The 20,000-nt window shown below is 40.0% G+C and overlaps 1 protein-coding gene across 5 annotated transcripts in view; it reads right to left on the reverse strand.

Moving 5' to 3' along the window:
• LOC115224740 (protein retinal degeneration B) overlaps positions 1 to 18,353 on the reverse strand; it is a 143,799-nt gene extending 125,446 nt beyond the window's left edge. For 2 of the 5 annotated variants that reach the window (XM_036513577.1, XM_036513576.1), the window contains exon 1: positions 18,239 to 18,353. The gene's annotated coding sequence lies outside the window, so the exon portion shown is untranslated. The remainder of the gene's footprint in view (positions 1 to 18,238) is intronic. The other 3 variants (XM_036513578.1, XM_036513574.1, XM_036513575.1) reach the window with 2 other exon arrangements.
• Between the last annotated feature and the right edge of the window lie 1,647 nt (positions 18,354 to 20,000).

The raw sequence follows: 20,000 nt of genomic DNA on the forward strand, positions 1-20,000 counted from the left end.
AAATTTAGATAATTAATTAATTAATTATTGCTGTCTGGGAGATTTTCTTATGGTAGCGAAATAGAGATTTTCTTATGGTAGTGAAATAGTAGTTTAACTGCTATTTCTAAATTTTGCTTGAACCCTAATTATAATTATACTACCACTAGACCATACACTCTTACATACATATATATGGGTGTGTGTGTGTGTGTGGATAGGTCATCTAGAGTCCATAAGTCAGGAGAAATGTCAAGAGAGTGAGTACATTATCCGAAGTGTACAGTATTCTATATCTATTACAACCGATCTTACCGATCAGTTTTGCACTAGGGATTCAATGGAGTGTGAGGTAAGACTCTGATTATGTAACCCTGTGCTCATCAGAGGTAGCTGATATGGAATGAAATATGGCTGTTCCATTGATCAGATCAACTGGAACCCTCATCATCATAACCGAAAGGGTGACACATGGCATGATTAAACAGTCACATATAGAATCTGAAACAAAAATGTCAATTAATAAAAAATATAAACTAGTTAGAATAAACATAAAGTGATGTTTTATGGGGTGTCTATTTACTTCTGTCATGTGTGTGTGTGTGTATACATGCATTTATATATACACTAGCAGTATCGCCCGGCGTTGCTCAGGTTTGTAGAGGGAAATACTATAAGCATTTTAGAGAGTTATAGCCAAAAATAGCAAAAAGATGGAAAAAAATGATGTAAATTTTTTTTGAGAGTAAAAAAAGTGGAGTTGCGCCCCCTAGACAGTTTGCGGTTTGTGTTTCTGATTCTCGACCCCAGTCGAATTTATCGATTTTTTTCAGAACTGGGGGAACTTTTCAAACTTTTCGCTGCGTTTAGTTTTGAATTATGACATTGGCTATTTGTGTGGTCAAGTTTCATCAGAATCGGTTGAAAGCCGTGGTCGGGTGAGGGTACAAGCAAACAGACACACAGAAACACACACAGACAAACTGCCGTTTATATAGAGAGAGATATATATATATATCTTTCTGTGTGTACCTGTGTTTCTCCTTATCTTGCTCAACTAACTCCATCCAACTCATGCACAAATGGAAAGGTGGGCAGACATCAAAAATATGATGATGACGATGATAGCTGAAAATATATTTTAGACAATGCAAACATTATCTGACATAGAACTTAATAGATTGAGTTGAGTGAATAAATATCTTTTATCTCTTCTACTTCTTTCAGTCATTAGACTGCGGCCATGCTGGAGCACTGCCTCGAAGAATTTTAGTCAAATGAATTGGCCCCAGTGGTAATTTTTTTCTCTTTTTTTTTAACCCTCTTGTTACTATATTTATTTTGAAATGCTCTGTGTTTCTTTCAATTACTTTAAATATAACAAAGAATTTAGTGAAATAGCTTAGTTATCATTAAGCTAGTGTTAGGAACATAAATTGTGACTAAGGCTTGGTGGAAGAATTGAATCCAGAACTTATCAAAACAAGATATTTGTTACCATATTTCTGTTGAGATGCCCTCTGTTTCTTTCAATTAATTTTAAATATAACAAAGAATTTAGTGAAATACCTTAGTTATCGTCAAGCTAGTGTTAGGAACATAAATTGTGACTAAGGTTTGGTGGAAGATTTTAATTCAAAACGTATGTAAACAAGACATTTGTTACCATATTTCTATTGAGATGCTCTGTGTTTCTTTCAATTAATTTTAAATATAACAAAGAATTTAGTAAAATAACTTAGTTATCATTCAGCTAGTGTTAGGAATATAAATTGTGACTAAGGTTTGGTGGAAGATTTTAATTCAAAACTTATGTAAACAAGCCAGGTTGGTGACAAAAGGGTTAAACTTGGTAGCTTGGTATCCATTCTATCAGTCTCTTTTGCTTCACCAATAAGTAAGAGATATAGACACACCAACAATTATTTCAAACACACACACTAAAGGCAGGGAGCTGGCTCTGGGCATGCACAATTTGTCTTTTCTTTGTGCCTCTACAATCTTGATATGTTTGTAGGAGGTGGTAGTTCCTCTATTGGTGCAGCTTTGCCAGGCAGAGCAGTTTCGTGCTTGCATTTCCTTGATGTTGATCTCAAAGTTTTTCAGTGAGGCCTTGACAGTATCCTTGGAGCACTTTTTCTGTCAACATAGCTGGCGCTTGCCTTCCACTAATTTGCTGTAAGACAGCCTTTTGGGGAGTTGCATAAAAGGCATTCGAATAAGGGAGCCTACCCACCTGACTTGCACTGTCCTCAGCACCAGAAGTGGGCTTTAACACACACACACACACACACACTTGTATGGCATTAGATCTCTCCATAGTCACCAGTTTCTTTTTACTACTAAGTACCAATTACTTTCATTTGCCATATCTTTCTCTCTCACTCACTCTCCCCCACACGCACTCACCTTACTCTCTCTTCTATCATATTACTGGCATATTAGCACATAACAGCTCACACCTCCATGCACACAAATATGTATGTATCTGTACAATATATATATATATATGTACGTACACATATGTGTATGCGTACATATATATATACATATATATATACACACATATATGTGTGTGTACACATATATACATATATATATATATACATACATACACATATATATATATACATATATACATATATATATATATATATATACACATATATATGCGTGTGTGTGTGTGTGTATATATATATATATATATATATATATATACATATATACATACATACATATATATATACATACATACATATATACATACATACATACATATATTATAAGCATACATATCTAGACATATTTCTGAGTGTGTGTGTGTGTGTGTGTGCCTGTATGTTCGCATGTGTGTTCCATAATCTAAATTTGAAGAACTGTGCAATCTGTCTAACATGTGCTGCAAATTAAACAAAAATGTGTAAAGTGTAAAATAATATTAATTAAGAAGAGATGAAATTCAAGCAAGGTTGGCAGAGGTGCGAGGATGTACCCAGCCAATTTCAGCAGATTCTGCTAACACTTTAGTAACAAATACCAAACATTTAATCAAGGTAGCCTGCTCCAACATCTAAGATCTACTCAAAAATATATATTTACTATATATATAAATATATATATATATATATTATCTACACACACACAGATACACATACATACACACTCACGTACACATACACACAGGTAGATAGACAGACAGATAGATAAATAGATAGATAGATAGATAGATAGATAGATAGATACATAGAGAGAGAGAGAGAGTGATAGACAGACGATAAATAGATAGACAGACAGGCAAATAGATAGATAGATAGACAGTCAGATAGATAGACGATAGATAAATAGATAGACAGATAGATAGATAGACGATAGATAAATAGATAGACAGATAGATAGATAGACGATAGATATGTTTCTTTATTAGCCACACAGGGCTGCACACAGATAGAACAAATTACAAGGTAGAGCTTTTCTTTTGAAGGTTTAAAAAAAAAAAAAAAAAAAAAAAAAAAGGGAAAGGGGAGTTTCGATCAAAAGGGATCGTAAAAGGAGAGAAAGAGGACAAAAAAAAGGGGGGGTTAAAAAAAAAAAAAAAAAAAAAAAAAGGGGGGGAGAGGAAAAAAAATTGATCAATAGGGATCGTTATCACAGAAATGTCAATATGAAGTGTAAAGGGGAGGACAGGTGAGGTTTACCCGTGGAAAGAAAAGCCTACGGAAAAGACCACGGTAACCTCGGTCAATGAAGTCACATTTTATATTTCTTTTTTTTTTTTTTTTTTTTTTGCAAATAAGCAGCTCTCTGTTTTCGATTTCTGGGTTCATAGGACTATGCTCAAGGTGGCTTCGTCATTCATACGTGCCATTCTTGCTACATTCACCCATCTTTTTTTAAAACATTCGCTAGACAAAACTTGCCTCTCTACTCTCACTTTCCTTTTCAAGTGGTACTTGAAGAAGTTGATGAGAGATTGACCAGAGAGGAAAGTGTTTGTCTCCAATCCTTTCAGACGCGTCCACCAGATACATTCTTTCGCCATAGCCACAAGGATGATGAAAATAGCTCTTCCTTCCCGTTTGAAGGAAGGAGGCGTGACAATATTGACGATAGACTCAGCTGATAAACCGACTCGTCCCACACGTGACAGCAATTGTTCGACATAAGCCCACAGGTCGGAAATTGTTGGACACTGAACGAGTGCGTGCAGAACGGTTTCGTCGCTCTGACCGCATCTCGGGCAGGTCGGCCCCGTGTTTCTCGAGCCGTGTCTGTAGAGCTTATCCCGAACGGGTAGCGCTTCTCGGTAGCACTGCCAGGCCAGGGATCTCTGGAAGTTGTCCATGGGCCCTGGCCCGAAAGTCGTCCCGAACAGGCGGGTCAGGTACTCCTCGTCGACGTCCAGGTTCGCCCCGAGCTCGTCGTCGTACCTCCCCTCCACTAAACCCCTATAGAATGCTTTGGTTGTGTTGAAGTCACTTAAGGTCGACCCAGGACGGCAGAGTTGCTTGAGAGCAACGCGACACTCGCGGTGCCATTCGCCCTTCCTCGGCCTCTTTTTGATCCACGACTGCAGTTCGGTCATGGAGACGAGCTGCGGGAAAGCGTGCCTCACAAACGGCGACCACACCTGTTCACCGTCGTCTACATAGAGCCAGAGATGTCGCAGTCTCAGCGCGTGTCTGCGCATCATCAACCACGGCATGCCCAGCCCTCCTTTTAACGGGTGTTGACAGCAAATGGATCGCCTGACCATCGGGACGCATCCTTTCCACAAGAAGCGAAAGAGGATGCGTTGTAGTTTGGTGATGGTAGGGTCGGGACAAGGTACGACGGTCAGGCGGTAGTAGATGACGGACGCGATGTACGTGTTCGCCACCTCCGCTCGACCTTTTAGGGACAGTTTCCTCTCGGCCCATTGCCGGGCGAGAGTGACCACCCTACTCGTTATCTCGTTCCAGTTCTTCTCCACTTGGAGGTCCGGACCAAACCAGACCCCGAGCAACTCAACCGGGCCGTCGGTCCAGCGTCCCACGACGGAGGCGCTGGTGGACGGCATGGGCTTGCTTCTCCAGGTGCCTAGTCGCAAGCCCACTGACTTTTCCCGGTTGATTTTCGCTCCTGTCACCGCTTCGTAGTTTTTCAGTGTCTCGCCGACCAGCTCGATGTGCTCGTGGCTTGACACTATGACGGTGACGTCGTCCGCGTATGCAGACACGCTCGTCCCGCATCCCAATTCTCGCGGGATGCCCCTTAGAGTCGCCAGCTTCCGCAGTAGTGGCTCAAGAGTCAATACGTATAGAAGCGCCGAGAGGGGGCATCCCTGACGGACCGAACGTGCAATGTCGAAAGGTCTCGATAGATGTCCATTTACGCGAATTACCGAACGGATGCCTCTGTACAAGGCAGCTATCCAGCCGCGGAAGACGGGACCGAAACCAGCCGCTCTCAGGACTGCCTCCAAGTATCGATGGTCTACCCTATCAAAGGCTTTCGATTGATCCAAGTTGATCAGGGCCCCACCCATGCCAGGTTCGTTAACTACCCTGTCTATGATGTAGCGCATCAGATGGAGGTTGTCATGGATGGTCCGGCCTGGCACGGCGCATGTTTGCGCCTTGTCGACCAGTTTCTCGATGACAAGCGCCAACCTCTTGGCTAACACCTTGGCCAAAATTTTCAAGTCTGCATTAAGCAGAGTGATGGGCCTAAAGTTATCTATTACATTTCCCTTGTTTAGATCTTTCTTCAGCAGTGTTACGGCTCCTCGGCTCACAAAACCAGGAATGCTCCCGTTTTGCTGCCAGTTGCAGTACACCGCCGCCAAGAGATCTCCAAACAAGTCTGGCATACAATTGTAAAGCTCGTAGGGTAGACCATCCAAACCCGGTGATTTGTCCCTCGAGCATTCTGCCATCGCTTCCCGCACTTCCGCCGCCGTGATGGCACCTTCGCAGCACCCTGCCTTTCTTGTCGAGAGTCGTGGTAGGCTATGTAGGTAGGCACTGAAGTCCACCCTACGTTCTTGCCCTCCACTCGTTCCGAACAGTCGGGCAAAATGTTGCTGAAAGGCCTCACACATTTTACTTGGCTCGAGCAATTCGCGCCCCTGTTCATCTACCAGTGACCGAATGGTGGCTTTGTTGCCCTGTTGCGCCTCTGCCACCCGGGCCTCTCTCGCGGCTCCAACACCTTCGTTCCTTAGAGCACGCATCCTAGCTCTGACAGCACATCCTTCGTGTTTGGCGTTGAAGTGTTGGTCGAGGGCCAACCTCGCCGCCAAAACGTCGGATGCGATGCCGCTTCTAATTGCCTCTTCTAGCTTCTTAACTAGCTCACCCTCTACTCTATTTCTATCTATGGCTAGTGCTTTGCTGTACCTAATCGCTTCTGCTTTTACTGCTCTCTTGAGGGCAAACCACCATTTGTTGTTGATGATGGCTCCCGTCAAAGCCCTCTTTACTAGTGTGCTAATCCGGTCTCTGAAAACCTGTCTCGATGGGAAAGACGCGTTTAGTTTCCAGTATCCGGGACCCTGCCTAAGTGTCTTACCTAAGTCTAGCGTACATGTCACAAGTTTGTGATCCGTGTAGCTGACTATGTGGAAATTGTGGACATCCTATGCTATCTCTATCTACTGTCCTACACAGTATCCTATCTAGATACGATCTCGACGACCCGATGCGGTTGCTCCATGTCCACGTTGGCGCATTCGGGTGGTCTAGTCGGAACCTGTCAGACAGTTGAAAGCGTCTGAGCAGGTCTCTGAGGCATTTGCATCCCCGTCTATTCCTATCTCTACCCACGTAGTCTACATGCGTGTCCAAGGTAGCATTCCAATCCCCCACTAAGAGTAAAGGACGAGACGTTCCCAAGAAAACTTCTAGACGTTGAAAGAAATCCGCCCGACCTGTTAAGGGCGGTGCGTAAACTGATACGAGTCGAAAAGCGCACCCATTGCTGCCGTCGACATCCAGGACGACCAGTCTACCCTCCGGGTCTACGAATATTGTCCTTACTTTGAGATCCAGACTCTTGTGAAAAAGTACCGCGGTGCCACTACCGCCCATTCTCGGCAGACAGGGGGAAAAATAAATGTTGAACTGTCCGCCAAACATGGTCTTTAGGGCCCGCGGATTGTGGAGTCTGGTCTCGCTTATGGCTATGATTTCTAACTTATGTGACTTTATGTCATTTAAGAGGTACCCTTGTTTCCAAGGGGACCCCAAGCCACGCGCATTTACACAACCAATCTTGATCATAGTTCTAATGAATTAGAATACAGAGGGTTACTTACTGCTCGAAAGTTTTTGCTTTCTCCTCCGTTGGTTTGTCCTCGAGAAGATCCCAGTACAGTTTCTTTGTGAGATATTTTTGGCATTTACCAACCGCACTGGGGAAAATGCCTTTGAGTGTGTGGTGCAGACTTTTGGAGATGTGTAATATTTTGATGTGGTCTGGTGGTGTTGTGTATGGGTGATTGTTTGTTTTTATGTCCTCTTCTGTTATGTTTGTTTTTGATTGGATGTATTCCATCAAATTTGTGTTTTTGGTGTCTATGGCTGTGAGCATGTTTGCTGTATATGTTTTTGTGGTGTTGGTGTGGCTGTTGTTTGCGTTGGGTTTTGAAATGTCTTCGGGAGATGTATTTCCCCCTGCTTTGTTCGTGTTTGCATTTGGTTTGGTTGTGTTTCTGCTCTTTATTTTCCTTCTTTTTGTAGCTATTTGCCATTCCTCACTGGTTTCGTCTTCCGACGAAATTTCTGAGGAATCAGAAGGGGGTAGGGGTATGTTGTGGGCTTCTATGTATGTCTGTGTAAGTGGTTGTGTTGTTGTTTTCGTTGTTGTTGGTTGTTGAGTGTTTGTGTGTGTTGAGTGCGGTATAAGGGATGGGGGATCAGTTTGTGTGTGTTTTCTTTGTTTTTCTGTTCCTTTGGGTTTTGCTGTCGTTCTTGGTGTTGGAATTGGTTTATTTGTTGTTGGTGGTGATGATTTCTGTTCTTGGCGCTGGTGTTGGTGTTGTTTGGTTGGGTTGGCTTGTTCTTTGTTGTTTTCCCTGCATTTCCGCATACAGCTTCTTGACTAGCTGTCCATATTGTGGTGTGGGCAATAATCCTGGCTTTTTGATTTTTCCTGTGGCTGTTGTTGTTGTTGTAATTTTGCGGCAGATTTGCACTCCTTTTTGAGGTGTGCCTCACTGCCACATGTATAGCATCGTGGCCTTCTGCCCTCGACTACTACATATAACTTGCGGCCATCCTCAAGATGTACGTGGGTGGGGATTTTATTTATGTCCTCTTGACTTATGTGGAAGAGGAACTCTATTCTCTTTCCCAGCCAGTCCTTGTTTTCCGAAACACCGATATCTAGGATGTTTAAGTCCTCCATTTCGGATGTTAATGCGGATGTAATCCACAGTGTTGTAGTCACTTGGGGGACAGATAAATAGATAGACAGATAGATAGATAGATAGATAGATAGATAGATAGATAGATAGATAGATAGATAGATAGATAGACGATAGATAAATAGATAGACAGATAGATAGATAGATAGACAGAGAGATAGATAGATAGATAGACAGATAGATAGAAGATAGATAAATAGATAGACAGACAGATAGACAGACAAAGATCAGACTGACACAGAACAGGCAGTTAAGTAATCCATCAATGTAGCATGGAATGCTTTGATGAAGGAAAGTTCACTGTTCTTAGGTAATCCACAACTTCAAAAATGTCCAAAAGTATCCAATGATGAATGGAACCTTAAGTATGGCGTAGGAGTGGCTGTATGGTAAGTAGCTTGCTTACCAACCACATGGTTTCGGGTTCAATCCCACTGTGTTGCACCTTGGGCAAGTGTCTTCTACTATAGCCTAGGGTGGACCAAAGCCTTGTGAGTGGATTTGGTAGACGGAAACTGAAAGAAGCCCGTCGTATATATGTATATATATGTGTGTGTGTATGTGTGTCTGTGTTTGTCCACCCAACATCGCTTGACAACCAATGCTAATATGTTTACGTCCCTGTAACTTAGCAGTTCAGCAAAAGAGACCAATAGAATAAGTACTAGGAATATGTCCTGTGGGCGATTTGCTTGACTAAAGGCGGTACTCTAGCATGGCCACAGTCAAATGACTGAAACAAGTAAAGGAGTAAAAGAGTATGGTGTAAAAACATAATAAAAACAGACAAATGGGTTATCTGGTTCTACTATAATTGTTTCATTAAGAATCTTTATTGTAATGTAATCATGGTGCATCACAAAAAAGACTCTAGAGGCACAGGAGCGGTTGTGTGGTAAGAAGCTTGCTTCACAACCACATGGTTCTGGGTTCAGTCCCACTGCATGGCACCTTTGGCAAGTGTCTTCTACTATAGCCTCGGGTCGACCAAAGCCTTGTGAATTGATTTGGTAGACGGAAACTGAAAGAAGCCTGTCGTATATATATATATATATATATATATATATATATATATATATATATATATATATATGTATTTGTATGTGTGTGTCTGTCCCCCACCATCAATTGACAACTAATGTTGGTGTCGTTACGTACCCGTAACTTAGCTGTTCAGCAAAGAAACTAACACAATAAGGACTAGGCTTACAAAGAATAAGTCCTGGGGTCGATTTGTTCGACTAAAGGCAGTACTCCAGCATGGCCACAGTCAAAAGACTGAAACAAGTAAAAGAATAAAAGAATAGATGTATGTATTGGTACGCATTGCAAAAAACAGCCAGGTTTCTCTCATGTAACATAGTTCAAAATACACAAGTGAATGTGCGGAAAACAATATAGGAATTTTGAAAGAACTATGTATAAAACTTGGTTTCAAACATCAAATTGCTGTGGGGGGTCCACCCATAGTAATGAAAGAGGCCCTTAAATAAAAAATGCTTTAGAGCCCCTGCTCTAGATGAAATAATTGTGGAAATACTAGATAACACATTTATATAATTTGTTATTATTATAATCCCCGTGCTAGTAGGGTGCTAAGAGCACCATCTGAGCATGATCGTTGCCAGAGCAGCTAACTGGCTTCCGTGCCGGTGGCATGTGGGAGGCACCATTCGAGCAGGATCATTACGAGCATCGCCTTTCTGGCAACTGGTGCCGTTGGCATGTGTAAAAAAAAAATTCGAGTGAGGTCGTTGCAAGTACCGCCTGACTGGCCCATGTGTAAAAATTCGAGCAAGGTTGTTGCTAGTACCGCCTGACTGGCCCCCATGCCGGTGGCACGTAAAAGCACCCACTACACTCTCGGAGTGGTTGGCGTTAGGAAGGGCATCCAACTGTAGAAACACTGCCAGATCAAGACTGGAGCTTGGTGCAGCCATCTGGTTCGCCAGCCCACAGTCAAACCATCCAACCCATGCTAGCATGGAAAGCGAATGTTAAACGACGATGATCTTTTATTTTTTACTTACTTCAGTCATCAGACTGTGGCCATGCATGGGCACTACCTAGAAGAATTTTAATCAAATGAAACGACACCAGTGCTTATTTGTTTTAAACCTAGTACTTATTCTACCAGGTACGTTTGCTGAACCACTAAGTTATGGAGACATAAACATATCAACACTGATCGCCAAGCAGTGGGATGTATGTATATATATATGTATATATATATATATATATATATATATATATACAACAGGCTTCTTTCGGTTTCCATCAACCAAATCTGCTCACAAGGCTTCAGTTGTCCAAAGCTTATAATAGAAAACACTTGGGATCTTTTTGGTTTGAACAGCAGTTTTTAACATAATTTCCACGTAACTAAACACTTTTAAACTTCGTATACTGATATACTGTTTACTGTATACTGTATATAAAACATCTTTTTCTCTTGGCTTTATTGAGAAAATTCTAAGGTTTGTAAGATATTTGATGTTTTTTTTCTTCAATTTCTGCAATTTCAACCAATCAATGACGTCTATTGAGGTGAAAACATTCTGTGCCGTATGAATATGTCCCTCGTTTAAGAAACAGATTGGGTTTATTTACATTTGTGAAGAAAAAAAGATACCCTTCCCCCCACCCCTAACCCTAACTAACTCTAAATCTAAAACAGATTGAAATGCAATAGATCGATACTAGGGTCATAACTATGGGTGACAATTTCATATGACACCGCTAGAAAAAACTGCCATTCAAACCGAAAAGATCCGACACTTGCCCAAGGTGCCACACAGTGAAACTGAACCCAGAACCATGTGGTTGGGAAACAACCTTCTTACCACACAGCCACATCTGCAGCTATAATATAATATATAAGACCAAGAAAGGAGCGGGGTAAGGATGGAGTAGCGTTGTCTATAAGTAAATACTATATTTCATACATCCTTGATAATGAATGAGACCTGAGATGATTTCAGCGTATTCTTGGCATTTACTCAACAAAGTAAACTTCTTGTCTAAAGTAAACTTGAAAATTCTTCACTAAATATTTTTCAGTTGGTTGAAGCAGTCAGTGCCTCTCACATCCAATATATTATGTGTGTGTGTGTGTGTGTGTGTGTATGTATGTATACACACATACATGTATACATGTGTATGCATGCATACATATGCATACATAAATATACAATTTTTTTTAGAATAAAAGTAATTAAAAAATAAATCTTGTAATTTTTTCCTGTACAAGGATGATAATAGATGGCAAGATGCAAACAGATGTTGTTGACATAAGTGCGGTAGAAATGAATTCAAAGACCTAGTCTTCAGCGATACAAAGATGGTGGTGGTGATGGTGGTGTTAGTGTTGGTGGCGGCAGCAGCAGCGGTGTTGGTGGTGGTGGTGGTGGTGGTGGTAGTAGTAGTAGTTGTTATTTGAGCCTGCAACATGTACTGAAGTTTTATTCACATATTTTCATCACTAATATCTGTTACATACCCACAGTTAAATTAACTAAGAATCCAGTAAGTTGGTTAGCTCTTTTGTTGTTTTTTTCTCCCTTTGCAACAAAAATATTCAACAAAAGTCTGGAATTTTTGTTTTCAAAAAATGAAAAAAAACCCACGAATTTTAAAATATTGCACTAAGAAGCAATGAGGAATAAATGAACTTTAAATGAGTTAAAACAAATCACAAATATATTTGAACTAACTTAAAGCTTGTTTATTCCTCATCACTGCTTATCGTTGATACTACTGCATTTATTCTGATCAGGCAGTCTGTGAGCACAATCAGTCCCTGATATTGACTGTTTTAAGACAAAGCTACAGCTTTAGAATCTGCCCAGGGTTATCTCTCTTTGTTATCTCCTACTGAAGAAAGCCAAGGAGCTAGAAATGCATCTGGAAGTCTGCTAAGGAGAAGCACTGACCAGATATGTTATTTTTTTGTCTGCACAGTAACTGCAGTGAATTTGCCTTTAGAAGTTAGAATATGTCACAAATGTATTTTAACAAACCCAAAGTTCATTTATCCCTAGGCACCACTTGGTGCTGATGCTATTATATTTATCCCAATCAGGTGGTTGAATAGTGCAAGTCAGTTACTGATGCTGACTGTTTTTTTTTTAATTTAAAGCTATGGCCAGGGTTATCTCTCTTTGATGTTTCCCATTGAGGAAAGCTAAAGAGCTAGAAACGGCCATCTGGGATTTCAATAGGAAGAAGCACTGGGCAGATGGTGTTTTTACCATCTTTTACCATAAGAGAGAATTTTTTTCTCCATGGCATCTACAGTGAATATGCCTTCATAAAGAAGTTAAAATATGTCACACTTATTTCAACTAACCTAAAGTTCACGAATTTAAAAGATGGCAACATCTATAATGACCAGTCAGCTGAAAGGAGAAGTGAGAGGTAGTTCTGAAAGGAGGGTAGAACGCCCGGTCAATAAGTGAAAGAACACTTACCCCACCACAAAATACAAAGTCTAAAAACCTAAACAAACTGCAAGAGGAGAAACAGCAACATCACCAACAACATCCAAAACAAAGAAACACGACAGTAAACTGCTAAATATCACCTCCAACAACAACACCACAGCTACAGCAGTGCAAGGACAGAAGTTTGGGTAAAGGCCTTTGTTGATTAAAGCAATCCTAAGACGTGACTGGTATGTTACTTTAATGACCTTAAAAGGATGATGATAGGCAAAGTTGACCTTTGTTGAATTTGAACTCAGAACGTAAGGATCCACAAGAAATGCTACTAAGCATTTTGTCCAATGTGCTAATGATTCTGCCAGCTCACAGACTTAACCATATAGCATTTAAACTGACCATATCCAGCCAAAATATTTTATCTGTTTTATGTCCAAACTGGCCAGATCTGGCCTCTTACACCTACCCTACAATATCATTCTAAAAATAAACAACTACATCGTTGAAATCATGAACCTATGGGATCTTTTCAGTTTGAACGGCAGTTTTTAATGTAATTTCCACGTAACTAAACACTTTTAAACTTCGTATACTGGTAGAATGTGTTTATAAAACATCTTTTTCTCTTGGCTTTATTGAGAAAATTCTATAGTTTCTAAGATATTTGTTGTTTTTTTTTTCTTCAATTTCTGCAATTTCAACCAATCACTGACCTCTATTGAGGTAAAAACATTCTGTGCCGTATGAATATGTCCCACATTTAAGAAACAGATTGGGTTTATTTACATTTGTAAAAAAAAAAGATACCCTTCCCCCACCCCAAACCCTAACCCTAACCCTAAAAGAGATTGAAATGCAATAGATCGATACTAGGGTCATAACTATGGGTGACAATTTCATATGACACTGCTAGAAAAAACTGCTGTTCAAACCGAAAAGATTTGGATGATGATAGGCGAAGTTGACCTTTGTTGAATTTGAACTCAGAACGTAAGGATCCACAAGAAATACTACTAAACATTTTGTCCAATGTGCTAATGATTCTGCCAGCTCACAGACTTAACCATTCAGCATTTAAACTGGCCATATCCGGCCCAAGTATTTTTATCTATTTTAAGTCCAAACTGGCCAGATCTGGCCTCTTACACCTACCCTACAATGTCATTCTAAAAATAAACAACTACATCATCAAAATCATGAAAATATGAGATAATGCATAATTAATTTGAAACAACGTGAATAAATACACTTCACAGTTGACAGATTATTCTGCATGCTAAAGAATTAATAATAATAATTTGTGGGAGATGCAGCTGGTTAATTACATCGACACCTCCTACCCCCACTACTCAACTGGTACTTATTTTATCAACTCCAAAAGAATGAAAGTTAAGTCAACCCAGGACAAGAGGAATTTGAACTAAGAACATAAGGCTATAAGAAATGATGCTAAGCATTTTGTCCAGCTGACGCTACAGAGAAACAAACAGCACAGTAAAAGACTAGCTTCGTATTACTTGGTCCTACAAGAAATATTTTCCCATGGAAACACTTGAACTAAATAGTAACAGGCTGAGAGATCTTATCTATTTAGTATCAGTCACAATATCAAGGTTAGATTAGGCTGAATCTTAATGAGCTCAGATCCTCCTCAACCAATAAAAAACAACCGGATCTTTTCGGTTTGAACGGCAGTTTTTCTAGCGGTGTCATATGAAATTGTCACCCATAATTATGACCCTAGTATCGATCTATTGCATTTCAATTGTTTTAGGGTTAGTTAGGGTTATGGGTGGGGGGAAGGGTATCTTTTTTTTCTTCACAAATGTAAATAAACCCAATCTGTTTCTTAAACGAGGGACATATTCATACGGCAGAGAATATTTTCACCTCAATAGACATTAGTGATTGGTTGAAATTGCAGAAATTGAAGAAAAAAAACAACAAATATCTTACAAACTATAGAATTTTCTCAATAAAGCCAAGAGAAAAAGATGTTTTATAAACACATTCTACCAGTATATGAAGTTTAAAAGTGTTTAGTTACGTGGAAATTATTTTAGAAAACTGCCGTTCAAACCAAAAACATTAAAAAAAAAATCAAAGACCTGTCCTAATCTAACAAAGTAGATCCACTTCCGCCAGAAAATATCATCATCACCACCACCACCACCACCACCACCATCATCATTTTAACATCCACTTTTCCATGTCTTGCATGGGCTGGATAGAGTTTATTGAGACAGATTTTCTACAACTGGATGCCCTCCCTGTCACCAACCCTCCGCTGTCTCTAAGCAAGGTAAAATTTCCGTCATGGCCAGATGTATGTCCTTTCAGTATATTGGAAATAAATGAAACTGCTTTTATGACAGACAATCATTTACAACTACTACATGATGTCAAAACAAGGAGACACAAACACGCACTCATATACATAAAAATTATGCATATATATATATGTGTGTGTGTGTGTGTGTGTGTGTATTCGTTTACTTTTTTATTCTTTTGCTTGTTTCAATCATTTGACTGTGGCCATGCTGGAGTATCGCCATAGATGGTTTTGGTTGGACAAATTGACCCCCAAGACTTATTCCTAAAGCCTAGTACTTATTCTATCAGACTCTTTTGCTGAACTGCTAAGTTATGGGGAAGTAAACACATCAACACCAGTTGTCAAGCAGTGATGGAGGGGGGGGGGGGCAAACACAGACACAAACACACACACACACACACTCACACACATATTATATGATATGCTTCTTTCAGTTTCCATCTACCAAATAATCCATTTACAAGGCTTTGGTCAGCCCAAGACTATAGTAGAAGACACTTGCTCAAGGTGTCACACAGTGGGACTGAACCTGGAATTATGTGGTTGAAAAGCAAGCTTCTTACCACACAGCTACACCTGCACCTATGTATGTGTGTGTGTACGTGTGTGTGTGTGTGTATGGGAGGCTTCTTTCAGTTTCTGCTTACCAAATCCACTTACAAGGGTGTAGTCAGTCTACGGCTAGAGTAGAAAACACTTGACTAAGGTGCCATACACTGGGATTGAACCTGGAACCATGTCATTAGGAAGAAATCTTCTTAATACACAGTCATGCATGAACCTATTCTTATTACACAGCCACACTTGTAGCCTTTTGGCTAAGATCCTCCAGAAAATATAAGATCAATAAAAGACAGAATGAAAAGGCTTAAATCATTTCTGTAAAGTTATATAGGATAATGTGGAGGCGCAATGGCCCAGTGGTTAGGGCAGCGGACTCGCAGTCGTAGGATCGCGGTTTCGATTCCCAGACCAGGCATTGTGAGTGTTTATTGAGTGAAAACACCTAAAGCTCCACGAGGCTCCGGCAGGGGGTGTTGGCGATCCCTGCTGTACTCTTTCGCCACAGCTTTCTCTCGCTCTTTCTTCTGTTGGCCTGCTCGCTTAGCCAGCAGGGTGGCATCATTTGAAGGCTAAAACAATGCGAAGCGCATTGTGACCAGCGATGTGTAGCAACATCTGATAGCCTGGTCGGTTACGGTGATCACAGTGATATAGGATAATACATGTAGTTTCCCTAGAGAGGGCAGCTATTACAAGGGAGAAAATCATTTCTTCATAATATGAGGTGGGATTAGAAATTTAAACTTGAAATTAATTTAAGGAATTACAGAAAAAAAATGCATAAAATTCTTTTTCTCTTTCTACTTATTTCAGTCTTTAGACCGCAGTCATGCTGAGACGCCACCTAGGAGGGTAAATGTATTTTATTTTATTTATTTATGATTGGTGTTTTAATCATGTAGAATAGTATTTCATTCTTTTCTAAAAATAGTCAACATGATTTGACTTGTGACTTATTAATTAAACATTATTCGAAGTGAGACATTTTTTCATTGAAGACGAAAATAATTACAATCTGGAGTAAATTCATGGAATGTGATTTTTTTTTTCCTTCTTTACTTCACAGAATGTTAGTAGTTTAGGAATTGAGAGAAAAGCAAGAACGCTCTTGGTATTTAATTACAGAATAATAGTTATTTGAAGGGGAATTCTGCCTTGTTAAGATAACTTATAGTAGCCAATAATTTCAGTTTCAGCTCACAAGCCATTTTCCAATATGTTCTTTGAGGTGTAGACAATTGTTTCAAGCTGTTGTTTCTAATTAGTTATCCATCACATACGCAGTTAATGTTCTGAAAAGTCTAAGTGCTTTTTCTAGGAGAAAATATTTGAATCAAATATCAAAACACTTTACTGGGATTGCAACAGAAGTACATAACTAGATGATACATCAACATGAACAGAAGTTCAAACAGAGTAGAAGAGAATATGGAACAAAACTATTTAACACAACCAAAAAAGAAAACAAAATCGACGAGAGTTTATTGATAATGAGATAGAGAAAGCAGAATAGAATCAAAATTTGTTGATTCCACCTTGATGTTGAGGATTTTCCCTGAACATGTATCATCCTTACACTGGGAAAATAGTAACATACATTCTACTGCTTTTTAATCTCTTATTGTTTAGATTAAGTGAAGGTGCATGGCTCAGTGGTTAGAGCGTCAAGCTTATGATCGGGAGGTTGTGAGCTTGAATCCCGGACCGGGCTGCATGTTGTGTTCTTGAGCAAAACACTTTATTTCACGTTGCTCCAGTTCACTCAGCTGTAGAAATGAGTTGCGACGTCACAGGTGCCAATCTGTATCGGCCTTTGCCTTTCCCTTGATAACACTGGTGGCGTGGAGAGGGGAGGCCAGTATGCATGGGCGACTGCTGGTGTTCCATAAACAACCTTGCCCTGGTTTGTTCCTTTGAGGGTAACTTTCTAGGTGCAATCCCATGGTCAGTGTCGTGACCGAAGGGGGTCTCATCTCATTGTTTAGATTAAACCATATCACTTCTACTCAGGTGTTGATTAGGTAGTTAGGTTATTTATTATGTTCAAAAACAAAAAGAAGTTTATCATTACAGTTGTACTCCTGGTTGTCTCTGACTGAGAGTCTATGTACCAGTGGATATTTCTACTGAGGCCATATGACAGCCTCATAGCATAATAAAAAAAGAAAAGGAGAAATGCTATGAAAAGATCAGTAATGTTCCTAGTATGTATGGCCCATAAGAACTAGAAAGGAATTCAGCAACATGATAAACACTGCATGACTTGGAGGTGATAAAGTCGCTAATTTCTAGCTGAAATATCTAAGTAACGCTAACGAATCTGAGGTAAGAGCATTCAAAGAACTTGTGAGAAAAACAAAATTAACACCTAACTAGTTGCAAGAAGATAAAACAAAATTGAACACCAGAGATTCACGAATTACAAACTAATATTTTATATGGCAACAGCACGCAAAGCCCTAGCAATTATACTTTGTGACTGACTCACTACTTATCTAGAAAATAATAACATCTTACCGGGTTAGCAGTGCTGGAAACGGATAAATGGCTGCAAATAGAAACACGAACAAAAATAAAAATTTAAAAAACGCAGAAAAATATTTTTAAAAAAAGCAGAAGAAAAATCCTCAACGTAGCAAGGATTGATTACAAAAAGGTATTTGATAGTACACCTCACTCTTGGATACTGGAGATATATCATATAAATGAAATAGCTATAATATTAACACAGTGCCTCAACTAGGTGTTGAAAAGATAGAAAACAACCCTATTACTACAAGGCAAAGTAAAAATTCTAAGATTCCAGAGTGTGAGTTTGCCAGGGAAGTGACTTGAACAGAGACTGTGCATTGATACTATAATAATTACAATATCCAAGGCACATATTAGCCCAATGGTACTTAACCGGGGTCCATATAAGACTTTTGGGGATCCATACAACAAAATAGTAAATTAAGGATCCACAACAGTATTTTAAGGGCCACTGAAAAAATTTTGCTTTAGATGTATGTCATCATCATTATCATCATTATTTAACATCTGCTTTCCATGCTGGCATGGGTTAGACAGTTTGATTGGAACTAGTAACTCAGAGGGCTACACCAGATTCCTGTCTCATTTGGCATGGTTTCTACTGCTAGATGCCCTTCCTAATGCCAACCACTCTGAGAGTGTTGTTGTTGTGACCCCCCTTCGGTCATGAATGACCATGGGATTGCACCTAGAAAGTAACCCTCCGAGGCACAAGTCTGGGCAAGGTTGTTTATGGAAGACCAGCAGTCGCCCATGCATACCAGCTTCCCCTCTCCATGCAACTGATGTTATCCAAGGGAAAGGCAAAGCCAATACAGCTTGGCACCAGTGACGTCGCAGCTCATTTATTAACATGCAAGTGGCTTAGCACTCCACAGACATGTGTACTCTTAACATAGTTCTCGTGGAGATTCAGCATGACACAGAGTGTGACAAGGCTGTCCCTTTGGAATACAGGTACAACAAAAACAGGAAGAAAGAGTGAGAGAAAGTTGTGGTGAAAGAGTACAGCAGGGTTCACCACCCTGCCGGGGCCTCGTGAAGCTTTAGGTGTTTTTGCTCAATAAACACTCACAATGCCCAGTAACAAATTTGTTGACTGAAAACTACCACAAAAGGACAAAACATAAACTGTTCAGAAGAACTAATATCAAGAGGGAGAACCTACAAAATACTAAAAAAACATTTCCCTAAATTCAACCAGGATATGAAAATGAGTACAGGATTAAAGAATTGTGTCAATTCTACTTAAGGACAAAATAAATTAATTGAAGTAGGTAACACTAAATTAGATCCAGACACTGAAATCAGAGTTAGAGCAGAATGACCAACACAAATACTCCGCAGTTAATGAAATTGATAAGATGAGTGGACGTAGCTATTTGCCCCTCCAGTATTACGATTGTTTGTCCACAAATGATATATATATGCATGTGTGAGAGTGTGTACAAACATATATATATATATACATACATACATATATGTGTGTGTGTGTGGAGGCACAATGGCCCAGTGGTTAGGGCAGCGGACTCGCGGTCGGAGGATTGTGGTTTCGATTCCCAGACTGGGCATTATGTGCGTTTATTGAGCGGAAACACCTAAAGCCCCATGAGGTTCAGGCAGGGGTTGGTGGCGACCCCTGTTGTACTCTTTCGCTCCAACTTTCTCTCACTCTCTCTTCTTGTTTCTTGAGTAACGCTGCAATGGACTGGCATCCCGCCAAGATGGGGGGAACATATATATATAC

This window comes from Octopus sinensis, linkage group LG26 (genome assembly GCF_006345805.1).
Source record: "Octopus sinensis linkage group LG26, ASM634580v1, whole genome shotgun sequence".
Taxonomy (NCBI): Eukaryota; Metazoa; Mollusca; class Cephalopoda; order Octopoda; family Octopodidae; genus Octopus; species Octopus sinensis.